The sequence below is a fragment of the Bos grunniens genome, chromosome 21 (assembly GCF_055505025.1).
Source record: "Bos grunniens cultivar Pamir isolate PY7600 chromosome 21, Bosgru_T2T1.0, whole genome shotgun sequence".
NCBI classification, from domain to species: Eukaryota; Metazoa; Chordata; class Mammalia; order Artiodactyla; family Bovidae; genus Bos; species Bos grunniens.
The window spans coordinates 24275591-24291474 of record NC_141185.1 but is presented as its reverse complement, the minus strand read 5'-3'; the positions used below and the strand labels follow the sequence as shown (position 1 = coordinate 24291474).

The following is a 15884-nucleotide window of genomic DNA, read 5'->3' as shown; positions in this document are numbered from 1 at the left end:
TTTAAGAGGAGGTAATGATGTCTACTTTAAATGGGTAATATTGTGTAGAAGTAATTAACACAGAGCCAGGCATAGATGAGATGCTGAATTAAGTGTTAATCCTACTCTAAAAAGAGTTAATGTCTGTGGATCTAAATTTTCACAGGCTCTAAACAGGTCTAATAATTAAAAATATGCTTGCATTTCTCAGAACCAGTCAATGACAGAACTTGAGGGTCATTGGGATAAAGATAATAGCAATAAATTCTGTAGTAGGCATTTGTTTTTAATTCTTAGATGGTTCCAAGATATTGGAGCTTATCTCTATATTAGCATTAAGGTACAAAAGAAAGAAGAGGATAAAAAAAGACATATTCTGGCCTTCTGAGAATTAGTATCATAAGAAATCTTTGATATTGATGCAGTGGTTTTATGCTTTTTGTGTTTCTCAACTTTTGTAGGGAATTTTTAACTTATTTGAAATTTGTGAGAGTTTACACTGAAAATTTTAAGACATTAGTTTTAAAATTGAGGAAGATACAAATAAATAGAAAGATATTCTGTATTCATCAGTTCAAAGAGTTAATATTGCTAAAATGTCTATATACTACCAAAAGCAATCTACAGATCCAGTGCGATCCCTATCAAAATAACTGTGCCAATGGCATTGTCACAGAGATTGAACAGCTGATCCCATGATTTGTATGGTCCCACCAAAGGCCCCAAATAGCCAAAGCAATCTTGAGAAAGACAAACAAAGCTGGAGACATCATGCTCCCTGATTTTTAACTATATTACAAAGCTATGGAAATCAAAATAGTATGGTATTGGCATAAAATCAGACACATAGATAACAGAACAGAGAGCTCTCATATAAACCTATGTATCTACAGTCAAATATTTTACAGCAAAGGAATCAAGAATATACAATTGGGAAAGGATAGTCTCTTCGATAAGTGATTTTGAAGAAACTGGATAGCCACATGCAAAAAAATGAAACTGGACCCATATCTTTACATCATACACAAAAATTAACTCAAAATAGGTTGAAGAATTGGATGTAAGAACTGAAACCATAAATCTCCTGGGAGAAAACATAGTAGGTAAGCTCCTTGACATTGATCTTGATGATAATTTTTTGACTCCCAAAGCAAAAATAAACAAATGGGACTATGTCAAACTAAGAAGTTTCAGCACAGCAAAGAAAACTATCAGCAATATGAAAAGACAGTTTTATGAATGGGAGAAAATATCTTCAAATAATATATCTGATAAGGGGTTAACATTAAAAATATTAAATGTTAAAAATGAAGAACTCACACAACTCAATAGTCAAAAACCCAAACAATTTGATTAAAAATGGGCAAACGATCTGAATAGACATTTTCTCAAGGAAGACATACAGATGGCCAATACGTACATGAAAAGATCTTAACATCAATAATCACTAGGGAAATGAAAATCAAAACCACAATGAGATATCCCCTCACATCTGTTAGAATCAGTTCAGTGGTTGCTCATTCATGTCCGACTCTTTGCGACCCCGTGAATTGCAGCACGCCAGGCCTCCCTGTCCATCACCAACTCCCAGAGTTTACTCATACTCATGTCCATTGAGTCAATGATGCCATCCAACCATCTCATCCTCTGGTGCCGCACTATGGAAAACAGTATAGATGGGCTTCAAAAAATTAAAAATAGAGCTACCGTATGATCCAGAAATTCCACTTTTGAGTCTTTACCCAAAGGAACAAAAACACTAACTTGAGAAGATTTGTACACTGCCCACCCCTCCAATGTTCACTGAATCACTACTTACAGTAGCCAGTCTAAGTGTCCAACCTAAGGGAACCTAAGGGAAACAACCTGAGTGTCCACTGATGAATGATTGGATAAAGAAAATGAGGAATATATATGCAGTGCAATATTATTCAGTCATAAAAGGCATGAAATCGTACCATTTGCAATAAGATGAGTGAACCTTGAGGATATTATGCTAAGTGAAATAAGTCAAACAGAAAAGGACATATACCATATGATCTTATATGTGGAATCAAAATGAAAAACTAAGCTTATAAATACAGAGGACAGATTGGTGGTTACCAGAGGCAGGGGGTGGGGGGTGGACAAAATGGGTGAAGGTGGTCAAAAGGTACAAGCTTTCAGTTACAATATAAGGAAGTCACAGGGATGCCATATATAGCATGGTTACTGTAGTTAACAATACAGTGTTGCGTATTTGTATATTTGATACTTGCTGAGTTGATCTTAGAAGTTCTCAGGACAAGAAAGTTTGAAACTATGTATGAGGACAGGTGCTAATTAGATTAATTGTGGTCCATGGCAAGAAGCTTTATGATTAAGGAGGTGACTCAGAAGCTGTACATGTTACTTTTCACATCTTATTGGCCTGAACTTAGTTATGTTGCTACTTCTAGCTGTAAGGGAGTCTGGGAAATGTACTGTCTAGATGGGTGGCTGGAGATTCTGTTACTTAAAGGAAGAAAAAGAGAATGGATGCTGGCTAATAACTAGCAGTCTCTGCCATATTCATTTACTCTTTCAACAATTTTAGTTCATATGTGACCACCGGTCTCTCTTTTATTCATTCTGTCATTGGCAACAGGGATGTGACTGACATTACCAAGCTGCCTTTGAACCAAGACAAAAATGTTACTGGTCCTTGGAGTTATTTTCTTATATGTTACTATATATGTTTGTCTATCATCCATCTATACCCATCTATTATCTATCTGTTTGCTTTATTTGTCCTGAGGGTACATGTTTGTCTGAAATTCTGACATAAAAACTTCTTGGTTTTGGTTAGATTCAGTTTTGTCAAGGAACTTATATATTTTTTATTGGGAAAGTAACTGCATGCTAATGAATAAGTAGGAGTTAACCAAGAGCAGAAATAATTATAAAGCACCTGTCAAAAGTGAAGTGCTATAGAAATGCTAAATAATGACACTAATAAAAAACTGATTGTCGTGACTTCAAAGGAAGTGTTAAGATGGAGTGTTTTGATGTGTATGGCATTTGAATGATCTAAATAGGTGTTTAGATACTCACATGAGAGACTGTTCTAGCCACTCAAGGGAAGTAAGAGTCTGTTCTACCCACTCAGTATTTTGATGCTTCCGTGAGAATTTTCTCATCGTTATATATTATTATTTTAAAAGTAATGCTTGTGTTGTTTTGACTAAACTCACATGAAGAAAGGACATTACCTACCAAAAACGTGACATTCTTTTTAGACCGCCTTGCTTTGAAACTTAAGTTCTTGGAGCACCTTAAGTTCATAAATCCCTCTGGTATGTTCCAATACCCCTGATTCCATGGCTTAACCAGATGTGCAAGTTAGGGCTACAAATTGGTAGTGAATTATTTTTTATTTTTAAAGAGCTCAGCTTTTATTGAATGTGTTACTAAAGAAGTTTGGTCAAAAAGACCAAAAGACCAAAGCCCATGTCATCATCAGACTCTTTAGATTCTGCTTTCTATGCTTCTACTTTCTTCTCCTCAGCTTGGGCAGCAGTGGTGGATGGGGCAGGACCTCCTGCTGGGGCAGGTCCACCAGCCCCCACATTGCAGTTGAGGCTCCCAGTGTTCACACTGGCCAAAGCCTTTGCAAACAAGCCTGGCCATCAACATTTACACAGGCTGCTTTAATGAGGACATTGATCTTATCCTCCATGACCATCACCTCATCGTCCTGCAGAATGAGGGCCGATTAGATTCAGGCTTGCTCTGAGACAGAGGCCATGATGCCGGTGAGTGCTAGTCTCCAGATAAAGTGAGGGTCTCACCCCAAAACGGCCTTAGCTTCTTTGGAAGGACTGAGCACCTTAGTGGCAGTGGAGGAAAAAACAAAGAGGTAGTGAATTCTTATTAGAGTTAGAGCTTTAGGTTAAACAACTTCCTTGTTTTAAAGATGTATCTTTAAATATTTATATGTTACAAGAGGCTTCTCCAAAGGCATTAACCTGGTGATTTTAAAGTTAAGGGAAAGATAAATGGATGCTTTAGATTGCTTGTGTAGGTATATTTTTAAAAGTTCTTTGATTATTAATCTTCTCATGAAAAATCTGAACAAACACCACATGATTATTAGTAATTTAAAAATAATAAATAATAGGTACTTTTTAAATTGTAAACTCCTAAGTGTTTGAGATAGTTTCAAGTTCAATTCCACCCTACCCATGCATGATTTGTCTAAAAGGTATAATTTAGCAAAATGGTGAAACCTCTAGCTCTGGAGTCAAAGTTGAGTTCAAATCTATCCTGTCATTTTGGGCCACCACGTGATCTTTTTTTATACCTCAATTTCTTCACTAGTTAAATGGGTGTTGGAATAATAATAGCAACCTTTTCTTATAGGGTTGTGAGAATTAAATGAGATAATGCACATGAGGGGTTTATCATAGTGCCTAGAATATGTAAATGCACAAGAAGTGTTAGGGATTCGTTTTTTACTTTTCTCATCTGCTCAAATATTCTGTGAGAGCAGCTTCCACAATCTTTTCTGCAGGTGATTTCAAATCTCAAACTTTGTGAGGTTTCATAGAAACATTCTTTCGTGATATGGCAGTATGGCTTAGTGGTTGAGCTAAAAAAAAAAAAAAAAAATCCTAGCTCTACAAATCAGTCTCTGGCTGTGTATCTGGTGAGTTAATTAACCTTTCCATCCCTGGGGTTTCTCATCTGTAAAATGGAGGTGATAATATTAGTACCTTCCTCAGAGGATTTCTATGAAAACTAAAGGGTTTGTGAAGTACTCAACCCAGTGTTTGATGCTTAATAATTGTTCAACAAATATTGCCTCTCACTCATTTTAAAGCTTACAATGGTTATTAATTTATTTGGAAAAATGAATAGGTATTTTGGGTGTCTACTTTTTCCATTTGAACACTGTATGTAGATTTCCCGACTTCAGGAATAGTTCTTTCAGTACGTTGTGGTCTTCACCGTGGTTTCTCAGTTTAGGGCAGGGTGTGCTATCATGAACAAATGAAAGGATAACCACCCAAACTGAGAATTTAGTTTTCCAACTTTCTGGATACCTGCTTAGTTCTAACAGCACCCTCAGTTGGTTACAGTAGATGCCAGTGAATAATACATCTGGGAGTTTTGTGATCTTTTCTCCTTTTTAAACTTCCAAATAAAGTAAACAGATGGTAGGCAGTGGAGGTGCAGAGAACTGGTACTAAAATGATTACTTTCCTCTCACAAAGGACTTCCGGGCATTTTCTTGGTGTCCCAACCGGTAACTTGTAGTTTCGATAGGGAGGCATGAGAGTGGAAGAAGAGGGTGCAGGAAAGGGAGTCACGATGTTTGGCTGCTCCCTCAAAACCACCTGAAGTAGACGCAATGCAGGTGAGGCTGCAAACAGGAGCTCTGCCCTGAGAATCCACATCTAGTGGGCTGCGATGCTGGACATCTGTGGCCCTGCGGAAGCTTCAAAGGCACGATGTATATTTTACTAGGTTTGGTTTATCCTGTGCGGAACACTGACATAATAACTGCTTAATAGTTGTTTACTAGAATTGATGCTTTTGAACTGTGGTGTTGGAGAAGACTCTTGAGAGTCCCTTGGACTGCAAGGAGATTCAACCAGTCCATTCTGAAGGAGATCAGCCCTGGGATTTCTTTGGAGGGAATGATGCTGAAGCCGAAACTCCAGTACTTTGGCCACCTCATGCGAAGAGTTGACTCATTGGAAAAGACTCTGATGCTGGGAGGGATTGGGGGCAGGAGGAGAAGGGGACGACAGAGGATGAGATGGCTGGATGGCATCAATGACTTGATGGACGTGAGTCTGAGTGAACTCCAGGAGTTTGTGATGGACAGGGAGGCTGGGTGTCTTGCGATTCATGGGGTCGCAAAGAGTCGGACGTGACTGAGCAACTGAACTGAACTGAACCAAATACCTGAAAGTAAAAAATAGCTCTTAATAACCTTTGTTAGACTCGGTTTAGTTTAGGTGTCGCTAGTAATGAGAGATTATACTCTTTGTCTACTTTATGCTCAATAATTTTGTAAGCCAAAATAAGGTTTTTATGTACTAAAGAAACCTGTGAAAAATCCTTTTCTTAAAATTGATTAATCCTTGCCTACTGTGTACTTCATAAATTTCTCTCTTCTTAAACTAATAGCGAAGCCTGAATCTAAAATAAAATGCTACAGAACAAGCTTAAGAGCCTAGGGAATCTGAAGTCACTACTTCTTCAATCTTGAATGTAGATCTGTCTACTTACCACTTCTTCTTTCAGAATTGCCTGCCACCCAATGTTAAATTAAAACATCTCTATGGGTAATTGAAAAAGAAGATTTGAAAGTACTATAGACTCTTCAGAATGGAAGTGTTATATTTCACTTTTCTGTTATTATTTAAAAGTGTATGCTTAATTCTTTGTAGAGCCAGTTCTCGAAGGTAGAAATTCTCTGGGGCAGAGGTGCAGGGGGTGGGGAAAGGAGGTAAAATTTGGGGGTTTCTTTCAGAAGTTGTGCAGAGAGGGTTCTCAGAGCAGCTGTCCTCTGGTTCTGCTCTCACTGACTGTGAAATCATGATGGGGGTTAGCCTTTCTCTGCAATTACCGCTGGCATGAGCCGGGGAGAAAACCAGTTATGACCTACCTGCAAAATGGGGCTCCGGGAAAGCCCTGGGACCCACCTCTTGACCCGCCTTTATCTTTCAGCAAAAGGAGAAAAGTGAGTCCTTTCCAGGGCTTGTTCAGGGCTCCATGGTCCTGGACTCAGGCAGGATGCATCCCCTGAAGTGTAATGCATTTTAAAATACTCTTTCTGGGAAATGAAAACATGATTTTGAAGTAGTCTGTAGTATTGAAATGTAACACTCTTCTTCTGTGAGAAGCAAGACTAGCTTTAGGCTCACTGGTGCAGAAGAGTCCTCAAGGCAAAGAGGCTCAGAAACAGCAGGAATGGGATCGTCAGAAAGGTATCGCTCATCCTACAAAAATTGGCTCTAATTAAAAAATACGTCACATTAGCAAGAGTAGCTCAGTTGGTAATGTGGCAGTGGGAGCAAGCTGTAAAAAGGCTCCACAGAAATATCTGCTCTACAGTTTTATAATATGTTGTTTAGAGTTATGATGAAAGGGATTGGATATTGATGGCCAGCGGCTTCCAACACTTCTGGCCATTCTCTGCTCCTTTCACTCCCTTCTCTGAAGAATAAGAACCTTAGAAAAATTTCTCTTCCATTCTCCTTTTCATCCTCTTGTCTGACTACTTGACTGCAACAGGGAGAGCTTCTTCAAGACTTTAACTTTTGAAAATCAACTTTCATCTGTTTCAGCCATCACCTACAAATTCCTATGAAATTTTGAAAACTTAAGATTTATTAATTTGTACATCTGTGGGAATTTTTGTACCCTTAGTAATGAAAGAAAACCCCTGAAAAGAAAAAACTGACATTTATCGATATATACACAAAATTTGAGATCATAAATCTCTGTGTCTACCTAGACATACACTCCCCCATTTTTGTTTATCATCTTCTTGCTTTTGTTTGAACCTATTTGCATGGATTAAACTATTTTGCCATCTGTTTTTAGAAATGCTAAAATTTAATCGAATCATATTGCTTATTTGTGTAGGGAGTTCTCATCTGTTTCATAATAGATGGGAAATGTCAGAAAGCAAAATGCTATATTGAAGTGAAGTATACATGTTTGGGGATTATATATCTCTGCATATTCTTAGAAGTATTATTCCAAATGTATGTGGAGACATGAAATTTTAATAATTAAGTTTAATTAATTTTAATTGAGGGATAATTGCTTTATAATATCGTGTTGGTTTCTATCAAACATCAGCATGAATCATACACTCTTAGGTATATCTCTGTTCCCTCCTTCCTGGCCTCCCTCCCACCTCCTTCCCCATCCCTCTCGTCTAGTCTAGACTGTTACAGAGCCCTAGTTTATTTAATATCACTGTTTCTCTCACTTTAGTGTGCATACAGATCACCTGGGAACTTATTAAAATGCAATTCTAATTCAGTATGTCTTGGGCAGAGCCCAAGACTATATATTTCTGACAAGCTCTTGGGTGCTACTGATACTTCTGGAAAACAGACAGCATTTTGCAGAGCAAAAGCACCTATATACATGTGCATTTTAATTTCTTTGATTCCAGTTGTATGATTCTATTGGTTGGTGGAGCTCTCAAAGTTAACTTTATTTAGCAGGATTTCAGTTATAGTAAAATTTGCCATTTTATCAGTAAGTTGGCAGTGATCAAGCTCCTTTTCCTTATCGGAAGAAATGCTAAGCTTCACAGATTAATTCTCAACTGGTGTTCATCCCTGGGCCCTCACATCCTTCTTGTGGTTGTCTAATGGGTCTATAGGACTTCTTCTGTGTCTCCTAGTTGTAGGGGATTAAACTTTCCATCTTTAGATATCAATTAGAAATGAGTGTTTTTGTTTTTAATGCAATCTTATTTCAAAATATTTCCTTATCATTAAGTTTTACCAAATTCCCTGAAGACTATTCAGTAATTTGGGGCCAGGACATGAAAGCACTCCCCCACAAACTTCTGGCTGATTATAACACATAAATAAATATCTGAATTAAGTAATTAAAAAATAACCAAAATTTCTTACCTTTAGTTGTTTGAATGTTGTTCCTTCCATTGGACCATAAATTCTTTGAGAGTTGGGTCCTTGTATGTTTTGTTTTTATATAACTATGTTTGATGATAGAGGTTATAGAGAGAGTTGTTATACCATAAAGAGTAGATTAATTAAATTCAAATATCAAGTTAGCATCAAGATTCAAATATCATAAGACCTCTAAAAATGGTAACAATCATTCTTGGGGACACCTTGGGTTCATTTTCTTCTTAGGACTTGAGGTTCCTCAAACATGTCTGCCGCTGACCCCGTGTTTCTCCGTAACAGAGGGAATCTCCATTTTCCCTTTGTTAAAATGGTGACAAAACATTTTTCGTTAGCCAAGAATGTAAGAGTAAGCATAGGTTTGAATGTTTAGTAATTCTGCCAGTCTGCTTTGCTGGACATAAAGGGACTCATGGCACATACAAAACATCTTGAGAAAGAGTAAGACTCCTTACCTACTGACAGAGAAAAAGTTTCATATTCTTTATATTCTTTCACCACACAGAAAGGTTACACATTCCAGCCTCCTCTGTAGACAAATCTGGGACAACATGGCTGAGTTTTGTAAAATAGAATATTAGTCAATATGATGTATACTGTTTTTAGACTTGATCCTTTCTATTTGACTGCATCAGGTTTTAGCTGTGGCTCATGTGGATCTTTCATGTGAACTCTAGTTGTGGCGTGCAGACTTAGTTGCTCCAGGGTACATGGGATCTTAGTTCCCTGACCAGGGAATAAACCCACGTCCCCTGCATTGCGAGGTAGATTCTTAACCACTGGGCTGCCAGGGAAATCCCCAGACTTGATCTTTAAAAACATCTTGTATTTTCTAGAAGTATCTTGTATCTAGAAACATCTTGTATCTAAGACTAGAAGAAGTACTAGTCTTCTTTTGCTGTTCTTTAGTGGCCTTGAAAGTCACATGCTCCACATTGTGTAGCCACAAGATGAGTAACCTGGTTCCCCAGACTTAAGACGTAGCTGGTCAAGAGTTCCCCATATTGAACTGTGCTGTGAATGAGAAATAAGCCTTGTGTTAAGCCACTGGGATTTTTGTATGTGTTGCTCCAGCGATCATGATTAATCATTCTGACTAACATACCTCCTAGAACTTGTGAAAGATTTTCTAGTCTGGGGCATGAGAGACAGGATCAAGTGAGAGAGAAAGATTGGTGGGCTTGAGAAAATGGAACTAGGCATGAAGATAACATGCAAAGAGCAGGAGTCTGTGTCCAGAGTCAGTTCAGCCTCTACTGGTAGGAGAACTTCGCCTTAGCATCACCAAGAGCGATGATTATTGTTGGTCTTACTGGCATAAGATGAGGGTTTTCTCTCCACAATGGGCAGTAAGTCCCCTTTTGACTGAGCTTGACACTCATCTTTGTTTCAAGACTTTGATTGGTTACTGTAGATCTTAAACAAGTTCCTTTCTCTCTTCCTTCCTCTATCCCTATATACATGAGGTTTCTAGACTTTCGTGAAGCAAATAACATGAAGATGGGTCCCTGTCTATCCAGTAGGGTGACAGTAGAATGGAAAGAAAAGATCTTATTAGTATACTTGGAAAAAGCTATACAACTGAGCTCAAAGGCAAAAGAGAAAAAGTATAACACTGTTATAAAAATAGCTAACATTAAATGGTGTTTACTTTGTGTCTGACACTGTGCCAAAGTTTAGGCCTCTACCATCTCATTAATCATCACTATCTTCATACAAAGTAGTTACTATTTTATTTTTACTTAATGTAAGAGGAAAATAAGGCACAGAGAGAATAAATGAATTGTCTTGATCCCACAGTTGGTAAATAAAAGACCCAAAAGAGGGTTCCATTGGTTTGAAGATCAAGACCAAATACCTTGTTGTGACTTACAGAACCCTGTATAATCTGGTTCTTGTCTGTGGATCCACCCTACTACTGAAGCCAGATATACTGACCTTTTAATTTTTCAATGACATATGCTTTTCCTCACATATTTTATTTTTACTAGTACCATTACTCATCCTTCAAATTTTAGCTCAAAAGTCATTTACTAGGGGAATTCTTCTCTGACCAACTTCCAGTATGAAATTCTCTCAAGTTCTGCTGCCCTCCATGCTCCTAGCACTTTGCACTTTTCCCTCATGGTACTATCAGAAACGTTTGTTTATGCTTGGAATATTGTCTGTCATTTTTAGAATGTTACTTCTGTGAGGCAAGGACTAGGACTGGTTAGCTCATTATTTCTGCCAGAAACCTATTAAGCTCATAGTAAATGTTAAGAGAATAAATAAAATGAATGACCCTAAGATTTTAAATTAGCCCCCAGAACAAATATTGATAGAAGATGGCGTGAGAGCAGTAGAGTAGATGAAGAATATTGCTATTTGGAAAGAACTATGAGAACTCTCACTTACTAGTATTAACGGTTTCATTGTATTGAAAAGAGAATTTTGGTTTTTTATTCTTTTTACAGTTTGCAACAAGAGGTAGCCTTGATGTTTTTTGAAGGTAGTATTTTATTACAGAATAATTTAGAGATTTTCAATATCCTGAGTGACTCTGAATTTATAAAGTGCCCTTGAGTTTATAAAAATGTTGGGCATTGTATGTACATTGATTAAATGACACTCCTTCACATACATACGATGCTATTTAAAAGGTACATGTTGATGCTATTGTAAATGATAGTAACTTTTTATAATTACTTTCTTTAATCAGCAGATACCAGAAGTACCTTCATTATAATACTTTTAAATGTTCTATTGAATAAATATTTTAAAAATGGCCTTCATGCTTAAGTGGTGAAAACTTCTAGAGAGAGCTAAATCTTCCAGTGCTATTATAAACCTATTTTTATTTATTTCTGTTTTTAAAAGTAACTTATTTATTTTTGGTTGTGCTGGATCTTTATTGCCGCACAAGCTTTTCTGTAGTTGCTGTGAGCAGGGGCTACTCACTAGGTACTTGGGCTTCTCATTGCAGTGACTTCTCTTGTTGCAGCATACAGGATCTAGAGCACGCAGGCTTCAGTAGCTGTGGCTCCCAGATTCTAGAGCACATGCTCACTATTGTAGCACATGGGTTTAGTTACTCTGCAACATGTGGGGTCTTCCTGGAGCAGGGATTGAACCTGTCTTCTGCACTGGCAGGCAGATTCTTTACCACTGAGCCACCAGAGAAGCCCTAAATCTATTTTTGAATGTTATTAAAATAGAAGTTATCTGCACATATCAATGTTACAGTTTTATATTGTATTTTTATATTCTTCTTGGAAACTGGTTTCTTAAGTCAAGACTAGCTCCAAAATTGTGTTTGATTCTTCTTTTTGTGAGCTGTCTTTTCAGTTGGTTGGTTGTTCACTCTCATCTTAGCTTTCTTTTGGTAGAGGGAGTATTTAGAGATCTATTACTAAAGGTAAGAACTGATAATTAAGGGAAATGATGAATTAAATTGACTTCTTCTAACATTAGAAAAATATTGTCTTGCTATGAAAATATTGTATTCGTAATTATCAGCTTGATTTATTAATATTATCAATAATTTAAAAAGTGAAATATCTTCTAATGAATCAAACTTCATGCACCATTACTTCCATCCATCCTATCCATGCATGTCTCCAGAATAATTTTCCTAGATTTCTTATTTTAATAGATTAATTTCTGTGTAAAAGTATCCACTGGCTCCAACTGCCAATGGTTTATAGCTCAAATATTTTGTCTGAATATGCTGTATTCTCCCCAATCTGACTCCAATTTATTCTTCAATTCTTATTTGTCAAGTAATCCCAGCAAAGCAGTTATAGTGCAGAGATTAAGCATGTGGTTTAGAGCAGGAAACTTGGGTCAAATCCTGGTTGTTCCACTTGCTACCAAGCACTGGGCTGAGTGCTTAATAATCAGTGTCCTGTATAAACCTCATGATAGTCTTGTGAGAGGTATTAGTAGTATCATACCTTGAGTTTGCAGGTGAGAAAGCTGAGGCTTAAAGAATTTAGGTGGCTGGTCCAACACCACACTTATTTCAAATATTGAGCTAGAGAATGAGATAGAGTTTCAGTTTCTGAAAATAGTCTACATGTGTTGATTTTCAAATAAATTTGAAGCATAGATTTTTGAGCACATTTGATTTTGAAACAAATCCAAATCTGTCTAAAAGAGAGAATGTGAATAACACCATAGAGTTCATTAAGTGGAAATCAACTTATTTCCACACTTTTATCATAGGAATTTTCAGAAATAAAGCCTGGCATTTACAGTAGAAGAGTGATGTTGACAGTAGCAGGGTGTGGGGAGAGAGTACAGGTAGAACTCAGGAACCATTTTGGACACTTTGTGACTGGGCATTCAGCTTCTCTGAGCCCTAGATTTCTATATTCTAGAATGTGTGCAATGAGAGTCTTCTTTATGGTCTCACAAGATTATTCTGAGGACATGTGAATATATTAGAAAACGTATTAAGTTCTATATAAAAACAAGATATTAACTTCTGTTCAAGATGTGACTTTTTTCCTACATTGGTAGAGGGTAAAATCATACTATTTCCACCATGGGACTAAACCTTGGTTATAGGAATACTTTTCTCAGTCCATAATATTTTCTCTACATAATTGTATAGATAATTGAATTTGGTTTTATTTTCCATCAATACAAACAACTCCATTTTGACTGTTGAGTACATTGCCAAGTTGAGTCACATAATGATAATAATGGTCAGCTGATGAATATGAATAGGCAACTTGTTCATGAGTTTATAATTATATCCAGGAAAACTTTAACCACTTGAAAAAATGTCATTGGCTTTTCTCTTTTCCCCTGTTTATCAATGCCCTTCCTCACTGTTCCCAGCTCCTGAGCTAAGGGAGTGAGTCAGTTCCTCGCATCAGGTGGCCAAAGCATTGAAATTTCAGCTTCGGCATCAGTCTTTACAATGAATATTCAGGACTGATTTCCTTTAGGATGGACTGGTTGGATCTCCTTGCAGACCACTGGAAAAGACCCTGATGCTGGGAAAGATTGAAGGCAGGAGGAGAAGGGGACATCAGAGGATGAGATGGTTAGATGACATCACTGACTCAATGGACGTGAGTTTGAGCAAGCTCTGGGAGTTGGTGATGGACAGGGAAGTCTGGCGTGCTGCAGTCCATGGGGTTGCAAAGAGTCAGACACGACTGAGCAACTGAACTGGCCTAAGGGAGTATGTCATGTATGGATGTGAGAGTTGGACTGTGAAGAAAGCTGAGCACCAAAGAATTGATGCTTGAACTGTGGTGTTGGAGAAGACTCTTGAGAGTCCCTTGGACTGTAAGGAGATCCAACCAGTCCATTCTAAAGGAGATCAGCCCTGGGTGTTCTTTGGAAGGAATGATGCTAAAGCTAAAACTCCAGTACTTTGGCCACCTCATGCGAAGAGTTGACTCATTGGAAAAGACTCTGATGCTGGGAGGGATTGGGGGCAGGAGGAGAAAGGGAGGACAGAGGATGAGATGGCTGGATGGCATCACCGACTTGATGGATGTGAGTTTGGGTGAACTCGGGGAGTTGGTGATGGACAGGGAGGCCTGGCGTGCTGCGATTCATGGGGTCGCAAAGAGTCAGACACAACTGAGCGACTGAACTGAACTGACTGAACTGAAGGGAGTGTGAGCAGACAAATTAACATTCTCTACTGTACAGCAAACCAGTTGGCCAGTTTATAAGGGATTCCAAAGTTCACAGTTCCCGCTTCTTCTGTTTTCTCTTTTTATCTTGTGTATATGTGATTTAGCATGATTGTAGCATGTAAAGTCAAAACTGTACTCATGGGGAAAATGAAGAATTTAAACCATTCAATTTAGAGGAAGATGGAATACTTTCAAACTTATTTTATTAGGTCAACACTACACTAATAGCAAATTCAGAGAAAAACATTACCAAAATACCCTACAGATCAATATCTTTCATGAACATACTTGCAAAAAAAAATCATCAAGAAAAAATTATCAAATTGAATTCAGCAACATTCAAAAAGAATCGTACACCAGAGTCAAGTGCTATTAATCCTGAGAATGCAAGTTTGTTTCAATATTTGGAAATCAGTCAATGTAATTCACCTTATTAATAATTCCAAAAATAAAATCCACAAAATTAAATCAACTGAGGAAGTCAAACCTTTGGGAAAATATAATATTTATTTACAATAATAACTCTCAGCAACCTAGAGTTGGAGGGAATGTCCTTAACTGAATAAAAGGTATCTACAAGAAAATCTACCAATAATATTATACTTAATAGTGGAAAACCAAATGTTTTATACCTAAGATTGGGAAAAAGGTAAAAACTTCTGCTCCTCTTACTAATGTTAACATTATACTGAAAGTCTTAGCCAGTGCAATAAGATAAGAAAAAGAAAAAAGATAAAAGAAAAAAAAAACAGGTATATGGATTGGCAAGGAAGAAAGAATTGTTCCTATTCTCAGGTATGATTGCCTATGCAGGAAAATCTGTGAAAAACTGTTAGAATTAATGAGTTTACCAAGGTTATAGAATATAAGGCCAATACATAGAAATCAATCTTTTTTCTGAATTCTAGCAATGTACAACTGTAAACCAAGATTTAAAAATCAATATCATTTAAAGTGTTTTTAAAAATGAAATATTTGTGTATAAATCTAACAAAATATGTTCCAGACTGTATACTGAAAATTAAAAGATTCCTATGAAAGAAATAAAAGAAAACCTAAATAAATAGAAAGGCCTACCTTTTTAATGGATTAGAAGTAAAGATATCAGTTGTTCCCAAATGAGTCTGTAAATTTAATGTAGTACTAATCAAAATCCCAATAGAATTTTTTTGCAGATATAGTGAAAGTGATTCTAAAATTTATATGGAAATGTAAAGACACCTGAATAGCTAAAACAATTTTGAAAAGGAAGAATAAAGGTTGAAAAAGCACACTACCCAATTAAAAAACTTACTATAAATCTACAGTATTCAAGATAGTATTGGCAAAGGAATAGACATATAGATCAATGGAAGAGAATAGAGAATCCAGAAATAGACCCACACAAATATGGCTAATTGATTTTTGACAAAGATGCAAAGGCAATTTAATGGAGAAAGGACTGTCTTTTCAACAAATGATGTTGAAACAATTGCACAGTCAGATTAAAAAAAAAAACAAATTTATTGATGTAAACCTCATGCTTTATACAAAAACAAACTTAGAATAGATGGTAGATATAAATGTAAAACATATAACTATAAAAATTTTAGAAGACAGTGTAAAAAGAAAATCTATG

General features: G+C 36.8%; 1 long non-coding RNA gene and 1 pseudogene across 3 annotated transcripts in view; one reads left to right on the top strand and one right to left on the bottom strand.

The window, feature by feature from the left end:
* The window catches only part of LOC147349240 (uncharacterized), a 352149-nt gene that overhangs the window by 143093 nt on the left and 193172 nt on the right, over nt 1-15884 (top strand). The gene's annotated exons all lie outside the window — the stretch shown is intronic.
* Nucleotides 3408-3745, bottom strand: LOC147349243 (large ribosomal subunit protein P1 pseudogene; annotated as a pseudogene).